Source organism: Ambystoma mexicanum, chromosome 12 (assembly GCF_040938575.1).
Source record: "Ambystoma mexicanum isolate Mex_15411 chromosome 12, UKY_AmexF1_1, whole genome shotgun sequence".
Classification (NCBI taxonomy): Eukaryota; Metazoa; Chordata; class Amphibia; order Caudata; family Ambystomatidae; genus Ambystoma; species Ambystoma mexicanum.
In genome coordinates, this window is record NC_090936.1 from 1114267917 (window position 1) to 1114285890 (window position 17974).

Below are 17974 nucleotides of genomic sequence, written 5' to 3' on the forward strand. Positions count from 1 at the left end.
TCACAGAAGATAATCACACAGAGCTTGTAGGCTACGTTTGCCACTGCTCTGTAGCAGAAGCCTGGGCAATAGATATTTATTCCTGCAGTGCAAGATGAATAACTGAACAACATGGAGACTGATACCCTCCTCAGTCTGATATGCAGATGCTGTGTGATGGTTATATGTGCTGCCCTTGCATTCACTGGTGGTTCTCCTAAGGCCTGTCCCTGCAAGAGTTCAGGGCAGAGTCATGCAGCTGTCAGGTCAGTGGATTGGTCTGAGCCCATCACTCAAAGTAATCACTTCCCCGCCCACTGCACAGACAGAATAACTTATGTGTTGGATGCTTTATTCTGGGTCGGTATCTCAAGCAACCTGCCCCTATATAAAGCAGTAGGAACTGTCACCCAAATCTGTAGGTGGAAGGACTGCTTAAAAAGCAGTAGCCTACTGCCTAAATCAGTAGGGTTGGCAAGTATGCATTTTAAACATTTTCAGCAAGCCCAACCCTTTTCCTATGAAATGTGGAATTAAAATAGGTTTCCACTTAATCCGACACGTCACTCATTAAATTGGCCTAGGGCTGAGTGGCCAGTGCTGGGATTCACACCTGTGACCACAGGTCCCGCACAGATCACAGATGCAAGCTCTTAACTCACCTCGCCCTACTGGCTCTCTTCCAGTTTGGTTTCTGAACGGAGAGTTCTCCTGGAAAGCCCCAAGGGCGCAGTCGCATGAGAATCGCCTTCAAGGAACTCACAAAGACAGATTGTACTAACGTTCCATTCTCAACCCATCCCCGTGAACTGCCACAGCTTAATCCCCGTTCCCCATTCCATCGTCCTTGTGGTTTACTTTCTGTGACAGGGCCTGGCTCTGGGTGTCCCTGACCGCGTGCCAGCTTCTGTGACGGAGAGCTAATGGTCGGATCACGTGGTCAGGGACAAGACATCCTGCCTGCAGCTCAGCCACGCCCGGGCACGGATGAAGCAATGTGGCTTGTGTAGTGAGCTGCCTTTCCGAGTGCAGCACGTTCAAGGGATCCGGGCTGCCCTCAGGGCTGCCCCGCTCCCATGACTTCTACTTTGTGCTGAAGTTTTGTGGTCACTTACTCAGCTCCGTAAATGGTACATGGGTCTCCAGGGGGGGAGCTCGATTAAGCAGCCAGTGGAGGTCATTACATGCTAGCTTGAAATAAATACTTTTAAATGGAAACAATGTGTCTTTATGGGCTTTGAGTTCCTTCTGCAGTCGCGTTAGCCTCTGCTAATGGCTTCCATTCATTGCGGCGCAAGTTATCTGGGTGGATGGACTCAGTGGGAACCGATTGAGGTCGCCCGGGCGAATGTGTGTTTCAACAACACACACGAGTTCATGGCAGATACATGGGAAATAGGACTGCCTGGTGAGGACGATTGCCATGCCATTTTCCCTGCCGGGCCGGTGACATACATGGGAATAGGGCTGCCTGGTGAGGACGATTGCCATGCTATGATCCCTGCCGGGCCGGTGACATACATGGGAATAGGGCTGCCTGGTGAGGACGATTGCCATGCCATCATCACAGCCAGGCCGGTGCCATAAATGGCAACTGGCTGACTGGTGGGGATGATCCACACGCCATCATTCCAGCTGGGCCATTGCCGTAAATGGCGTGCGATTCATGGAAGGCCCTGCGCTTGTTTTCCCCGAGATGTGCGCCAAATCCGCGCGTGGCGCACACGGGCGCACCCGTCACTGCAACATCCCGAACGCTGAGCGCGATGCGCACAGCAAAAGCACACAACGTGTAGCGCACCCACCAAAAGGGGGCAGAACACGGGGCAGAACACGCGGAGGGGGAACAACGCGTGAAAATGAGGGCGTAACTGGGGAAGTACTGCTGGGAAATACACGGAACGCCCACACGCACGCAAACTACACATATTCATGGAATGGAATAGGGGAAACACGCGCACGCCAAAAGACACGCACAGGCCTAAATATGTCCGCCACACGAAGGCAGGCGGAAGCGTCCCAGCGCAGTATAATAGGGTACACAAACAACAAACACATATATACAGCTACGATGAATGTCTCATTCTGTGGCCTCTTAGGAGAAATGACGTGTCACGCAACGTTCAGGCATCCCAAAAAAGCAAGAAAAAGAGATACGTGACCCCTGTAGCCCACGTGCGTATAAAAAAACACACACAGTATGCTGTGGCAGCCAGGAACACACAAAATGCGTATGTGATCAACACACAGGCTAGTATGCCCTAAAAAAAGGGGTAAAATAGCATGTGCGACTCACCGTCTGCCTTGCGTGTAGAAGAAGAACGCGTAGCCAACACCCACGCCAAAAGAAGAAGTACGCGCTGTAGCCGCTGTGAAGTAATCGTGTGTGAACCCCAACATCTGGAAAACACAAGAACCGCTTTCCATGAAAAGCATGTACAGAGTGATGGAAACCCATGTGGGACCTTTAACCCCTGCAGAGGGAAACGCCCGAGCGCACGTTACGTCACCTACGCACTTACGCGCTAAGGGCCTTTCCTTGGAGAATTCACGCAAACGTGCTGTTTTTCACATGCCAAATCACTCTGTATGAAGTTGGCCACGCAACAACACACAGAAGACCACGCTCCTGCCTAGAAGGCCGAATTACTGCCTCCCATGCACATCTGCTGCTGCCTGCCAACTGCCACTGTGCCTTGCCATTTGGTGCCTGCACATCTGCCATCTGCAGGGGTCCAAATGCTGTGACCACCCCTGCTGGAACAGAAGACTCCCGCCTGGTGTTCCATCACTCCACAGCCCAGCCATAGGATCCAGTTGCCCACCCACACCTGCCTCCGACACAACACCTTCCGGCACCAGTGGCAACCCCCAGCAGAGAGGCAGAGGGCTACCAGCTTCAGTGAAAAGGAAGTTGGTATCCTGGTGGAGCAAGTTCTGGGGCATTATGATGCCCTCTTCACACCATTGCATGCCGACAAGGAAGGACGGAAGAGGATCTGGAAGGACATAATGGGTGCCATCAACGCAGAGGGGGTGGCACCCCGCAACATCAAACACGTCCAGAAGCACTGGGAGGACTACAAGTCCAGGACCCTCAAGAAGGCCCGGCGCCTCTTGGAAGCAGCTGATGCAGTGGGGCGCTGGGTCCAGGTTACCACCCAGCAGATGAGGGTCCTGGAGCGCATTCACCCAGTGCTTCGCCACCAGATCCTCAGGATGCAGGCCCGTCTGGAGTCGAGCGGTAAGTGGCCATGCATTCACGTTTAAAACAGTGCATGTTGCAGTGTGCTGGTAGTTAGCTACTTGGCTGCATGTGTGACATGGGTCATGTTTGGATGTGTGTCTGCAGGGACATGATGGTGCTGCATGTGAGTCCAGTCAGGCGTGACCCACATGGATGGTTTATGTGTCACATTGCATTATGCGGAGCAGCATGCGGAATGCACACATGTATGCATGCTTGTGTCTGTACTTTGACATGTTTGTGGTGTGAGAGATGTGTGCTGCTGTCATGGACATGCATGATGTACATGTCCGTGTGTCTGAGTAGTGTGTGCGCCATGGATGCATGACACATGTCCGTGACGATGTGTTGATTCACTGATACAGCCTAGTCATCCTTGTAACCACTGTGTCTCTGGGTATACGGGGCCAGATGCATGACCCTCCGGTGATGCGTGTGCATGTGATCAGCATGTCCCATGATACATGTGAGTTTCAGCCCACCATTGGATGTTTCTACGGTGCCGTGGACATGGATACATATGTTTGTTGCATGTGCCATGCCGGTTCCTGCATGTGTATTGCCTGCACTGACCCATTTGTTGGGGAAGTGATGTTTGACAGTGCCACTCATGTGCTATTGCTTTCTGTCTAAGGACTATTGTACAGTACCCTGATGCTTGTGTTCAATGTCTCCCTTTACACAGCGGCGAGTGAAGAAGAGGGCGGAGACGGCGCTGTGGAGGAAAGCCGTAGGGATGCCTCCACCGGCCGGCGATGCAAGGCCCCGTCACCCTCCCAGGAAATTCCATCATCCGGGAGCGAGGGGACTGGTGCCGCGTCTGCCACTACGGCTGCAGCAGAAGGAGTGGGTGAGCCCCACAGGGGCCTGCGACGGCAGAAGACGGTGCGGAGCCATCCAGGTTGGTGGCGTGTACAGAGGAGGAGGAGGCCGCTACAGAGCCGCACATGGAGCCTGGTGGGGGTGGTACCACTGGTACAAGTGGTGCAGTCCAGGGGCAGGGGCAGGAGGCAGCACAGGTAGCCACGAAGGGGTCTGTGCATGTCACTGTCCCTGACACTGTGACTGCATCACCATGCACCAGCAGGTATGCCCCGTCCCAGGCCCGTCTGCAGGTAGGGGGGAGGTCCACGTCATCTTGTCAGAATTGAAACAATATTATGCCTCCTATCGCAACAATTGTATGAGTATTGGCCTACGCCAAGTTGTCTAAACATCATATGCGAACAAACTCCACGGCAAGGTCTTGACCTTAGAGAAAGTAATGTAAGTCGCCATCTTGGATTAAGTCACCATTTTAGGTTCTCTTGTTATATGGAAGTCACCTGAACATCAAAATGGAGGCCGAATGACATTTTGAGTAAGATTCTGGCTGTTGTGACCTCCGTACACATGAATAATTAATATGCCTGCAGGCCACTTGTCGGGGTCGCGAACTGAGACCTTGTCCTACCGTTGACCTATATGTAAATGTACAACTATATCAGTGAAACTAATCAAAATGCGTACATTAAAGGATTGACCTGGCAAGGAACCCATAGGCCCGGCTCACAGAATGGTTAACCCGCGAGAGGGTTGGCCAAGGGCTGGACAAATTGTATAAAAGACCCAAGTATTCAAATGTGCGGTCTCTCTCACTAACGCATTGAACTCTCGTTGAAGTTCGTTATGTTACTCTGAGAGCCGAATAGCTATCTGTTTGTCAATTGACTTTGGTAACTGTTGTAGCTTTTAAATAAAGCACTTGTATGTTCCTTGTAACGTGTGTTGGTGTGTTTCATTTTTGGGCTTCCCGGCCTCATATTATTTCTCTGTTTCCACAATCTGGCACTCCTCTACCTGCGGACGAGGGGACCCGTGACTGTATTGAGTCTGTTCTGATTGGTGTCATGTTGCGTACACATGACATTCGTGATGACGTGCGTGCTTCCTGGGGGGACCACGCACATCATCCCGAAGAGCTGTGTGCCAACGTGGCCCAGTTGGGAGGGACCGTGGTCGGGGTGTCAGCCAGTCTTGCGGCCCTCTCCTCCTCTGTGCACACTATACGCCAGTCGTTCTCCGTGCCGTCTTCTGGCCCAGATGCCACCAGGGCCCGCTCTGGACCTTCCCCAACCAATGCAGCCAGCCTGGTGGAGATCCCATGCCTGCCGCAGTCGGGAGTCAGAGGTCCAGCAGGGGTGGCCACCCCACCAACTGGACCCCAGCGGATGGAGGACGTGCCGGCATCATCGGGCAGGGCACGTGCATAATGGCGCCAGGGGATTCCATCAGCCCGGATGCCGTCGTGGTGGCAGAGGCAGTTGCGTCGGAGGCAGCAGCAGGCTCATCGTGGGAGGCATCATGGCTCGGGCCATCAACACCTCAGGCGCAGGCATCGGCCGAGGGGCAGGAGGACCGCGGACTGGGAGTGTCTTCCGTGTGGCAGCAGTTGGGCCGGCAAATAGATGCAGAGATGCGGCGGGCAGAGAGGGCACGGGTCAGGATGGTCAGGGTGGACAACTCCATGCACTGGGCTTTGATGCGGGCGGAGGGCCTTGAGGAAACTCGCAGGGAGTTGAGGATTCCATGGCTGCATTCCTGCGAGACCCCGAGGCCAGGGAACAGGCCCCCCTCTGGAAAATCGACATGGCATTCGAGTTCGATGATGCCCTAGCCCGGAACATCAGTAAATGAGCCGTGGGACTGGCCCAAGCAGGGTACTTGTATTCCAAGGGGCGCACATGGATTTTTACATGCGATTGGCCTGGCGCGAGCGGGGTACGTGTATTCCAGGGGTGCGCATTGAGTTTTACATGCGATTGGCCTGGCGCGAGCAGGGTACGTGTATTCCGAGGGGTGCACATGGATTTTTACATGCGATTGGCCTGGCGCGAGCGGGGTACGTGTATTCCAGGGGTGCGCATTGAGTTTTACATGCGATTGGCCTGGTGCGAGCAGGGTATGTGTATTCCGAGGGGTGCACATGGATTTCTACACGCGATTGGCCTGGAGCGAGCGGGTTACATTTATTCCGAGGGGTGCTCGTGGATTTCTACACGCGATTGGCCTGGTGCGAGCGGGGTACGTGTATTCCGAGGGGTGCGCATTGAGTTTTACATGCAATTTTGTGGTTGCGGGGCTGTATGCTGGTCCACTAGCCTTTGCGCCATGTACTGGATTTGTGCAATGTTTTTAGCGCACAGGGTGGGGTTGGGAGCGTAACTGGCGCTGCTGCCGGGTCACTGCGCCACCCTGCGCCACAGCTGATTATGCATGTTAGTATCCATGAATACGCTATGCGCTAAAATGGGTTTTGGCGCACGCGGCTGGCGCAGACTGCTGCACGCGCACTCTGTGCACCAGCTGCGTGTGCCACTTGTGCGCTAAATTCTATGAACTACCCACTTACTGTCTTGTCAAGCTTGTAAACCTTTTTTAATTTGTTTTTTTTCACCTGTGCATTCTTTTTTTGGCTGTTTAATGTCTGTCAAACTAACAGAAGATGCAAAGTTTGTTGAGTTATTTTCTTGTTTTGACTATGAAATTTTAATTGATTTGTTCTAATAAAATTGTATATTTTCTTTACTATTTGAGTGGTCTAGTAGTGCCTTCACTAGAGAATTGGTTATCACACAGCCCTTAGCTACGGCACGTTTCATTCTTCTCCTCTGCGTAATAGATGTTAGGAGTGTCCCCACCTGTGGTCAAACACTGCTCACCAGCATTTATTGTGCCAATTTTATAGGTTTCACCTATCCCAGGGTCTTGCTATTGGTGTAGCAGTATAAAAATATTTTTTTTCCCCTTATCTCCTTTTTGTATTAGAGGATGGTTGACATGTCATCCTTCCAGTAAGGCTGGTGCTATAAGTAGGAAACGGTCTGTCTGGTGATGATGATGGACATGTCATTGGGTCTCATTACACGGTAGGCGGTAACCATGGTGCTATTAGAGCCATGGTTGCCGCCGGTACCGTACCGAGTCTGCCATGGTGAATAGCGGAATTACAGCCACATTCCAAGGTGTGTGGGGGCGGTAATTCCCCATTCTTCATTCACTCCCCCATTCCCATTTGAGCCCCCATAGGGCGCAATGGGAATGGGGAAGGCGGTAATTACGGTACCGCAAATTGCGGTACTGTAATTGCCTCCAAGGTCCCTTTGCGGGCCCATTCCTTAATGGCTGGTAAAACCAGCCGTTGAGGTCGGGTGCCGCAAAGGGACCTCGTAGTAAGGCGGTAAGTGTTTACCGGTACCGGTACCCTTACCGGTAACGGTAAACCCTTACCGCATTCCGTGTAACGAGGCCCATTGTTCCAGCCGGGCCGGTACCATAATGGGAATATGGCAGCCTGGTGAGGATGATTGCCATGCCATCCTTCCAGTAAGGCTGGTGCCATAAGTGGGGAAAAGGGTTGTCTGGTGATGATGATAGACATGTCATTGTTCCAGCCGGGCCGGTACCATAATTGGAATATGGCAGCCTGGTGAGGATGATTGCCATGCCAGCATCCCATCCCGGTCGATGCCATGATGGGAATATGACTGGCTGGTGAGGAAGATTGCCATGCCATCCCTCCAGTAAGGCTGGTGCCATAAGTGGGAAAAGGGCTGTCTGGTGATGATGATAGACATGTCATTGTTCCAGCTGGGCCGGTACCATAATGGGAATATGGCTTCCTGGTGAGGATGTTTGCCATGCCAGCATCCCAGCTGGGTCGGTGCCAGGATGGGAATATGGCTGCCTGGTGAGGAAGATTGCCATGCCATTGTCCCAGCCCGGCTGTTGCCAGGAAGGGCAATAGGGCAACCTGGTGAGGATGTTCTGGATCCTGTTTAGGAGTAGGGCTTCCCATTTATGCTAATCGACATGCCATCGTTCCAGTCATGCTGGTGTCATAAGTGGAAAAGGGGCTGTCTGGTGGCGATGATTGACATGTCATCGTTCCAGTCAGGCTGGTGCCAGGAATGGGAATATGGCTGCTTGGTGAGGATGATTGCCATGCCAGCATCCCAGCCGGGTCGGTGCCAGGATGGGAATATGGCTGCCTTTTGATGAAGATTCCTATGTCATCCTTCCAGTAAGGCCGGTGTCATAAGTGGAAAAAGGGCTGTCTGGTGACGATGATCGACATGTCATTGTTCCAGCGAATATGGCTGTCTGGTGATGATGATTGACATGCCAGCATCCCAGCCTGGTCAGTGACAGGATGGGAACAGGTCTGCCTGGTGAGGATGATCGATGTGCCATTGTTCCAGCTGGGCTGATCCTGCGATGAGAATAGGGCTGCCTGGTCAAAATGATTGTCCTGCCATTGTTCCAGCCAGACCGATGCCATAAATGGGAATATGGCTGCCTTGTAAGAAAGACTGCCATGCCAGCCTTCCAGTAAGGCTGGTGCCATAGTGGGAAAAGGGCTGTCTGGTGACGATGATCGACATGCCATCGTTCCAGTCAGGCTGGTGCCAGAAATGGGAATATGGTGAGGATGATTGCCATGCCATCGGCCTAGCCCGGCCGTTGTCAGGATGAGAAATAGGGCTGCTTGGTGAGGAAGATTGCCATGCCATTGTCCAACACGAGCCGTTGTCAGGATGGGAAATAGGGCTGCCGGCTGAGGAAGATTGCCATGACATCGTCCCAGCCTGGCTGTTGCCAGGTTGGAAAATAGGGTTACCTGGTGAGGAAGATTGCCATGCCGTCATTACAGCTGGGGCAGGTACCAGGATGGGAATATGGCTGCCTGGTGAGGAAGATTGCCATGCCAGTGTCCTGGCCCGGCTGTGTCAGGATGGGAAATGAGGATGACCGACATGCCATTGTTCCAGCCAGATGGTGCCATAAATGGGAATATGGCTGCCTAGGGAGAATGATCGACATGACATCGTCGTAGCCGGGGCAGTGCCAGGGTTGGAATAGAGCTGCCTGGTGAGGATGAACGACAATACATTGTTCTAGCAGGGCCGTTGTCAGGGTGGGAATATAGTTAACTGGTGAGGATGATGGTCAGTGCATTGTCTCAAACGGGCCCGTGCCAGGGTGGGAATACGGCTGCCTGGCGAGGATGATTGCCATGTCATCTTTGCCACTGGTACGGTGTGAGGATTCCTGCCATCCCCTGCAAAGGCCCATTTTGGTGACCCCCTCCATCAAAATGGGACCTGAAGTCATGGTTTGAGGTGATTATTAGTGGTGGGGTGCAGTATTTAATGGAGGTAGCAAAGAGTAGAGTGTGGCAACTATTATGAGATTCCGATTTGTCCAACTACCTAAATTGGTGGCAGAGCTGGCATGAAGTTTACAAACAATATAGTGCTGCACCGATAGATGGCATTTAGACTAGACAAACTACCTACACTGTTCGTCCGAGGGCCTGAAGTTTACCATCTATATAGTGAAGCATCTATTCATGGCATTTAGAATTGATGAGCTACCTACATAGACGGTATTGAGGGCATGAAGTTTGAAAAGCATGTACTGTAGCATTTAGATTTGGGGAACTTCCAGAATTGGTGGCAGAGAGGGCATGAAGTTTATAAACTATGTAGTGCAGCAACTATTGTATTTAGATTTGAGGAACTACCTAATTTGCAGGCAGCGGGGGAAGGAGGGCATGAAGTTTGACAACCGTAAAGTCTCTCAACTACTCACAGCATTTAGAGTTGAACTACTGAAATTGGTGGTAGAGAGGGCTTGAAGTCTACGATCCATATAGTGTAGCAACTTTCCATGCCATTCAGATTTAGTGAATTACGTACATTGCTGGCCGAGAGGGCATAACGTTTACCAGCCTTATTAGTAGCAACTATTCACGACATTTGGAATAGGTGAACTGGCAAAATTAGTTGTAGCGAGCGTATGATGTTTACAAACCATATAGTGTAGCAACTATTCTTGGCATTTAGATTTGGTGAACTACTTAAGTTGGCCGTGCAAGGGCACGAAGTTTGCGAACCAGATAGCGTACAGCAATTAATTGAATTTGGAATTGATGAGCTATCAATTTTGGTGGCAGAGAGGGAATGAAGTTTACCACCCGTAGAGTGTGGCAACTACTAATGGCATTTAGATTTGGTGAACTTCCTAAATTGGTGGTAGAGAGGGCATGAAATTAATCAACCGTAGAGTTTGACAACTATTTACGGCATTTAGATTTGGGCAAGTGCCTGTACTGGCATCAGAGGAGACGCTAGCAGCAAAGTCTGAACGTTTATGCCGATTGTGCCAAACCAGGATTGAAATTGATCGCAGTGTTTTTTTTGACTCAACTCTAATTGGCTGTTTTGAACGTTATAGATAGTGATGACTGAGAAACACTAAAATGCTGTGTAAACATTTTATGAACGTTCACTCACCTTATACAACACATCATTTTTAATGCATTTTCTAAAAATGCTTCTATTTTATAAAAATGTTCATATGTAGAGAATTATTGATTTATAACACAAGGCAGCCTGCAAGAAATTGACAGTAATTATTTTCTTATTGCAGGCTATTTGTGACATCATAACTAACCTGTAATAAGAAAATGACATCCCAACCGCTCTGTAATCAGTTACTACGCTTCAGTTGTGATGTCACAATGCCTGCTGCCTGATCCAGCAGAGAGAATCCCAGCCCTCACAGCACCACTTAATGGAAGCTGCGAAGACCTTTTCAAACACCTTGCTTGCAGAATAATGTTCTGTGCCACTTTACAGCCATTAATTGACAAGGAACTGTTTGTGGGTAGAATGTTTAATTTGTGCACTGCTGGAGTTTAACATATGTGAGCACGAATCTGCAAGCACAAAAGGAAAACGTGTTTTCAATACATTTCATTAAACCACTTGAACTATTTGGCTGCAACACATTAGGAGCTGAATTTTTGTTTTTTAGGTCCAGATTCTACATTATTTGTATCCATCAGCAAATGGAAGATCTCTTGCATTATATTATGAAAGACATACGGTTTTAAAGAGAGTAGCAGTGTGTGACCATATATTATAAGGAATAAACGATCCCCTGTTATACATAAACACGTATTGCAAGTCACCTTGGCTCCTCTGTGACTCCTTGTAAAGTACGGTAATGGGATTTCATATACAATATGTATTATTCTTTTTTTAAATAAATAATATTCATATAACTCTTAAAATGATTGTCAGATCATCTTTTTTTTTGGCAATGTAAAATATTCCTTCAAAAGGTCAATTAAATTTATATTAATACATAGGTGAGGTGGACGTAATGAAAGGCACAACCGCAATCACCAAGCCCCTTCTGCGAGAAAGAATGCTATTCTGCGCTGTCCACTATGTTCGCATTGGATAGGCACAAAAGGACATTTTGCATTTTCAAAACTAACCTTCAATAATTTGACCGTTAGAATTACATAGACCTACAAATAAACGTCTTTGCAAAATATATAGTTTCCATGTTAAATAAATCTGGTTATTTGCAACCCCGCCCCAAATCCCCCTCGCCCGCTCCCTCAAACACTGGCATCCTCTTGCCTCCCCTTGGTGCAGACTTGTGAGAGCCTTGATGCAGCAGCGTTTGTTTCAACAACACTTCCCTGAAGTCTGCCAACTGACAATTTGTAGGGGGTTGGTGGGGACCTGGCTCCATGTTTTGGGGGTAGAGCAGGCAGCATGTTACCAGGCGTCATTAAGTTGACTGGCTACCATCAGGATCTGCTTAGCCCCTTTGCTTAAGAGCAGGTTAGCCATGTTCATGCCTAGAGCTTCAGCTGCTGCAAGTGCGGCATGAGGAATGTTCTTGACTGTTATGCCAACATGCTGGATGTCATCTTCTGGGCCATCTTCGTCCTGTTGTGGCTTGAGGTCCACCCCTGTTTGCATGATCGCCTTCAGGCTCTCTGAACCACCCAGGCTGTACACAGCTCCAGTCAAATATAGCTGGAAGTCTTTCACTGTAGAATTCACTGCCACGGGTACGCTGCAGCCACCCTCCAGCTCTTTCATGAATGCTTGCTCAGCAATGCACCACAGGACTGTCTCTGGATGGTGTAGGGCAGACACCATGCTTAGCATATCCACTGTCAATGCCCCTTGTCCAACAGCATACATGCATTCTTCTGGGTTCAGAACCTGGCCGATGTGACTTTCCCATCCCATCTGCCGTAGTCCAGCAGCTGCCAAGATAATGGTGCTAAACTCATTATTTTCGTCCAACTTCCTCAGACGAGTATTTAAATTCCCTCTAATGTCCCTGAAATCCAAGTGGGCAAACCTTTTCTTGAGCTGAGCAGCCCGGCTCACAGAGCTGGTTCAGATTACACTCTTCAGCAAGGGAACTCAATGTCTTGCCAGCATTGGTCGGGTGAAACACAACAGCATCATGTGGCCTTTCCCGTTTGCAGATGGCCATGATGGTGAATCCAAGAGGTAGCATCGTTGGCAGGTCCTTCAAGGAGTGGACAACCAAGTCAACCTAATTTCTCTCCAGTGTAGTCTCCAGCTCCTTCGTAAAGAGGCTCTTCTCGCCAATCTTGGAGATGGCTGTATCCAGAATTTTGTCTCCAGTGGTTGACATGGCAACAATCTCAAACTGTGCTCCAGGGAACCGCTCAGTAAGCATTTCTCCCACACTATCTGTCTGGATCCGAGCGAGCTGGCTCTTCCTGGTGCCGACGCGGATGACGCGGTCATGGTCCACAGCCACATCCTGCAAAGACAACAGCAGTCAGAAGAGGGGCAGATCATCTTGACACGGTTTATTCGATGGTCACTCTCAACTCAGGGAGTTCCCCCCCACTCCCCAAGGAAGATGTCGCACAACAAAGCGCTTAGCAGATTCAAATTTGGTTAGTCCTCCAACCTGTATAACACCATTCTGCAGATACTATCTGAATAACCAATAAGCTAGAAACCATGCCAGTGCATAGAAATAATAGTGTATCTTTAATTACATTTCCATAATGACTAATAAACAACTCACAATATCACCAGCCCCCAACCCTGTGGCATGACATAATAATCACAATTGCAAATTACTTGCATTAATTGACTGACATGCATTTCTTAATAGACTTTCAGTTATCACAACAAACACAGGTTGAATTTGAAGATGTGAAATCAAAACACACATATGGTTTATTTGCACATGAACAGATAGGATATTTTAAAAATACACAGTGATTGCTTGGGTTATCACCATGCTCTTCTCTCCCAGCAACCTCCCACCCCCAGGCATCAAGTTATATATGAACCCTTTGGATTGTAGGCAAGGTACAGCGAGTGGGAATATAATGGGAATTTTGTTTGGGCTTTTTATTTGAAATGCAAGCTCTGGGAAATTAACTCAATGGGAAAATTGTTTGGGGAACACACATTCAAATGAAATGCAGAGTTTGGAAATTTAGAATTAATTGGGAAAATTTGTTTGGGGACAATTCATTTTCATAGGGAAAGTAGGGTGTTGGGATTTTCATTTTGGGGACACTAGCACATTCAAATGAACTACAGGGTTACCCAATTACATTAAAGACTAGAATCATTTACTGTGCACTGAAATAATCTTTGGCAATTTCAACTTTTGACAAAAATATCACCCTGTGATAGCTGACCCTATGGAAATTAATTAAATTATATTTTTAGTTAAATGAGATAAGGGTATAACACTTTTACCCCCTTCCCACTAATGGAAGAGCACCCAGAAATGAAAAAGAATGGGTTAAAACATGCATCTTCCCTTCACACTTACGATTAAAATGTATATGGTGTTTTTCTCTAAGGGAATTAATTAAGTTTTATTTTTAGTCAAATATGGGCAGGGTCTACACAGTTCCTCCCTCCCACCCCCCACCCTGTAAGGGAAAGGGATTAAGGCATTAAGGCATATATATTCCAAAGCCATCAATTGTGTTGAACACTATCTACTCACATGGAAGATCTCTGTTCTTAGCTTAGGAGGCCAGCCAGATTTTAGGACCCTCTTTTGGTAGGTAGCTCACACTTCAGGCCTCTACTCACAGCAAGGTCCCTCCAGCCAGATTATAGGCCTCTCTCAGATAGGGCTCCCAGGTTTCCTAGCAAAAGTCCCCAGCAAGTGTCTCAGGGTCTCCTGTTTATCTGCTCTCCTGGGTCTTTGCCTTCATTTTGTCAACTCTCTGTTGTTGTCAGTCTTCTCTCCTCTTTTTCCCTTCTGTCCCTTTACATTGAAAACTGATATTATATAGTGCTGAAGACACTTACATATTATGAATATTCCCGCGCTATGGATTGGACATGTCTCTCCCCCTCCCACCAGTCCGCCCACTGCCAACCGATAGGGCCAGGAGTTTAGGAGGTATGGATTATGGATGATGAAGGCAGGAGAGAAATGCATCATTTATAATGACACTTTTTCTTTTACATGTTTAATTTTCCCCCAAACGTCACATCATGGCAACAATCTTCTCCTGTCAGATAACTGCATAAACCTATATATTTCTGAATTCTACATTTTATGGTGAATTGGGCAATACTAATTTTTTTCGTAACGACCTTCCAGGGAGAAGCTATTATTTTTCATGGTTTGTTCCTGAGAAGAAATAATTACAAATATGACACTTCACAATCCAAACATTAATTTAGCATTCCATCAGTTCACCAACTTTCGAGTTCCTCTGAATTATGAGAAGGCCAGGATCATGGTTTTCTTCATAACTCAAATTCTAGCCATCACATATGGTTAATATTTACATAGAACTGATGGTCATTTTGTGATCTTTAATATGAGTCCTAGATGAGCTCACTGGCATCCACAAATCTCTTTTTATCAAGGAAAAGGAGTCCAATGTTAATCAAATGGCAATGCATAATATGGGCCCCTGAGTTCCACATCTAGCTCAACCCTCAATGAGTTTCCATTTCTCCCAAGTCACAAGACACGGACATCTGCCTGGCTCCATGTTATTCCAGCCCTGCCATTAAGTGTGTAAAACGTCTCTGTTTGAAGCTAATGCACAATTTATGGGGGGAGAGGTCAGGCCTTGATTTTCCTTATCTAACCACACCATGGATTGGATCACAAATGCTGTATTTCTTAGCATTTAACATGAACAGACCTGTTTTCCCACTCAAAGGTCTTGAGGGCAAAGTTTCAGAGGCACAGAACTTTCAGTTCAGTGGGGAAAACAAGCTGCATCCATAATTCGGAGAGGATAGCATTTTAAATCAACACAATGTGTAACATTTTGTATTGCATCTGGGCCTACTGTCCAGCAATGAAATCTTTCTTTAATACAATAATTAAATATATATGAGTCTCACATTTCGTATTATTCACACAGAAGCCACAGTTAACATAGGAAACTAGTGTGCACTTCTACAACAAGTAGGCCTCTCATTTTAAATCATGTTATTTTGAATGTTTAAAAGTACAATTTTTATTTGTGTCAAATGCAAAGCACTTGGCTTCACTTTAGATTTCTGGATCACAGTCTTGTGCTGAATTGAAGTCAATGTGACATGCTGCTATCTGTCTCCTTAAATGAAATATTAGCTTTTCAGATTTTATGAAAACAGCATTTTCAGCCACAACTGTCTTTTGAAATGTATTGGGCACATCCAGCAGTGTTCAGTTCTCAGGCACAATTTTCTTCACTTAAGCGCCTGTCCATTTTGGCAAAGTTGAAATAGGCCTATATTTGTTCCTTCACTGGGCCTTATGTCGAAAATCTATGTTTGAACTGGTCTGCATATTCAAATGGGGTTCAGCATCAGCCAGCTTCATTCTCCCAATAGGACCTTGCATGGCCTCTCAGTCTCTGTCACTTGGGGCTGAATTTACACGCCACATTTCCCCCTCCTGGCTCTTTAGGAAAGAGCAAGGGAGAGTGGGGCTTCTGTTTTCTTTTTGCTTGTTATTTATGTTTTTCCTTGTTGGAGAATGTCTGCTCTTTTTCCCATCTCGAGGGAGTGGGTGATCTGGTCTGCACTCCCCTCTCTTCAGATTTTGGGGTTTTGGTCCTGGAACCCCTTCTTTTTTGGAACCTGCTACCCCAGGCTGTGAAGGTAAGGAGTTATTGAGTCTGCAAAAAGGAGTAAAAGAGAGGTTAAGTATATTACACAGTACTTCTTGCCCCGGTAATTGGCATACAGTTTGTAAACAAAAGAACATCACACATTGACATTAGTTTTCAGTCCCATGACTATTTCTACAACATAAATGTTCTCATTCTGATTTTGATACATTCTTTATGAGTATGAATTATTTTACTCCCTGTATCTGTAATATTCTCCATCCGATTTTCCATTCTTTCCTTTCATTCTTCAGATGGTTCCTGGGCTCTACCATCACTGGGCTTCTCAATTGGTCATAAAGCCTGTCTAGGGTGACAGCTCTTCAACTGATTTATATGGACCCATTTCTCTTCTGTATGTTCTCCTTTAGGGATGCAGATCTTATAGGCAACCAGTACATTTTATCGATGATTTCAAAGGCACGTGCCAAGAGGGAAAGAACTTCTGCTCCTTGGTCTGGTTCCTTTGAAAACTTTACAGGTAAACCCTGTCACCTACTTTGTAGTCTTTAAGTCGTAGTAGGTTCTCATTCCTTCTGCCGACGTTTCTAAATTGTGCTGAGCATAAGCAAAAGCGTGCTGAAGGTATTTTGTCTACTTTTTTTTGCCATATCTGACCTCCACAGGAAAACCTTGCATCGACAGAATACAGGAAATGATTTTGGAATTACTTACACTCTCTGTTCGGATTCGGTCACTTTTTAAGTATTGCAACGGTTGGTGAGGAGTATCCACAATGAAGTGCTCCCTCTGGATAAATGGGCCGTAATTTTTCAATGCCCACACCGTTGCCAGGAGTGCCTTTTCGCAATCGTTGAATTTATCCTCTGAAGAGGACAGAGTTTTGCTTGCGTTCGAGATTACTTTGCTGACCTTGTCATGCTTCTGATACAATATTGCCGTTAGGCAGGTATAAAAAAACTGTTTCCAATAAGAACCCCTTGTTCTTTATGGTGTAAGCCAAACAAGGAGCCTGGGAAAGGCATCTTTTTTGTTGTTTTACTGCCTCAGAGTGTTCCGGACCCTACTCCCACTTGACTCTGGCCTTTAATAAATGGACCAACAGTCGAGTGACCTTTGCCTAGACTTCAATGAAGTTTCTACTATAATTAGTGAGTCCCAGAAGTCTTCTTTATATTCGCAGAGTGGTAGGGTCTTTCAATTTCAATAAGGCTTCCACCTTTTTTGCCTGGGGACTGAAAACCCCAGGGGTGATCTCATTCACATGGGTCTTACACCACTGTGCCTTGTGAAAGGGCTGTTTTGCTCAGATTTCTGAAACTGGGTCAGAACATAGCGTATTCCTGCTATATGTTCTTCCACGGTTGAGCTCTTGATCAGAACGTCATCCACATAGGCCAGGTTTCCCATTTCACCCAAATCAAGTAGCCATCTTGACATGTGGACCCATTTGTTCAACTCCCTCAGGCCTGTACATAGTCTCCATTTGGCCATTGGGTTTGAGTATCCCCAGTACCGGGTTGTTAAAGGTACTGTAGATCGGACGTTATCCAACGGGATTCTAGGTTTTTAATCATCTCTGTGAGTGATCCCATGGAAATGAGAGGTGACCAGTATTGTTTTGTATAGGTATGCCAGAGAGGACCGAGGTTCACTCTACATGCTCACTGTTCAAACACCCAGGGCCCAACAAACCCTCCCCCAGCACACAAACGAAGGACTCAGCTAAGGGCAAGTTAGAACTGTCCTTTATTTTCCATAACAGACAGGGATCATACAGGAAAGACGTTTCCAGA

At 47.5% G+C, this 17974-nt stretch overlaps 1 long non-coding RNA gene and 1 pseudogene across 1 annotated transcript in view; one reads left to right on the forward strand and one right to left on the reverse strand.

The window, feature by feature from the left end:
- The window catches only part of LOC138513104 (uncharacterized), a 105611-nt gene that overhangs the window by 46074 nt on the left and 41563 nt on the right, over positions 1-17974 (forward strand). The gene's annotated exons all lie outside the window — the stretch shown is intronic.
- LOC138513148 (porphobilinogen deaminase pseudogene) lies at positions 11845-12812 on the reverse strand (annotated as a pseudogene).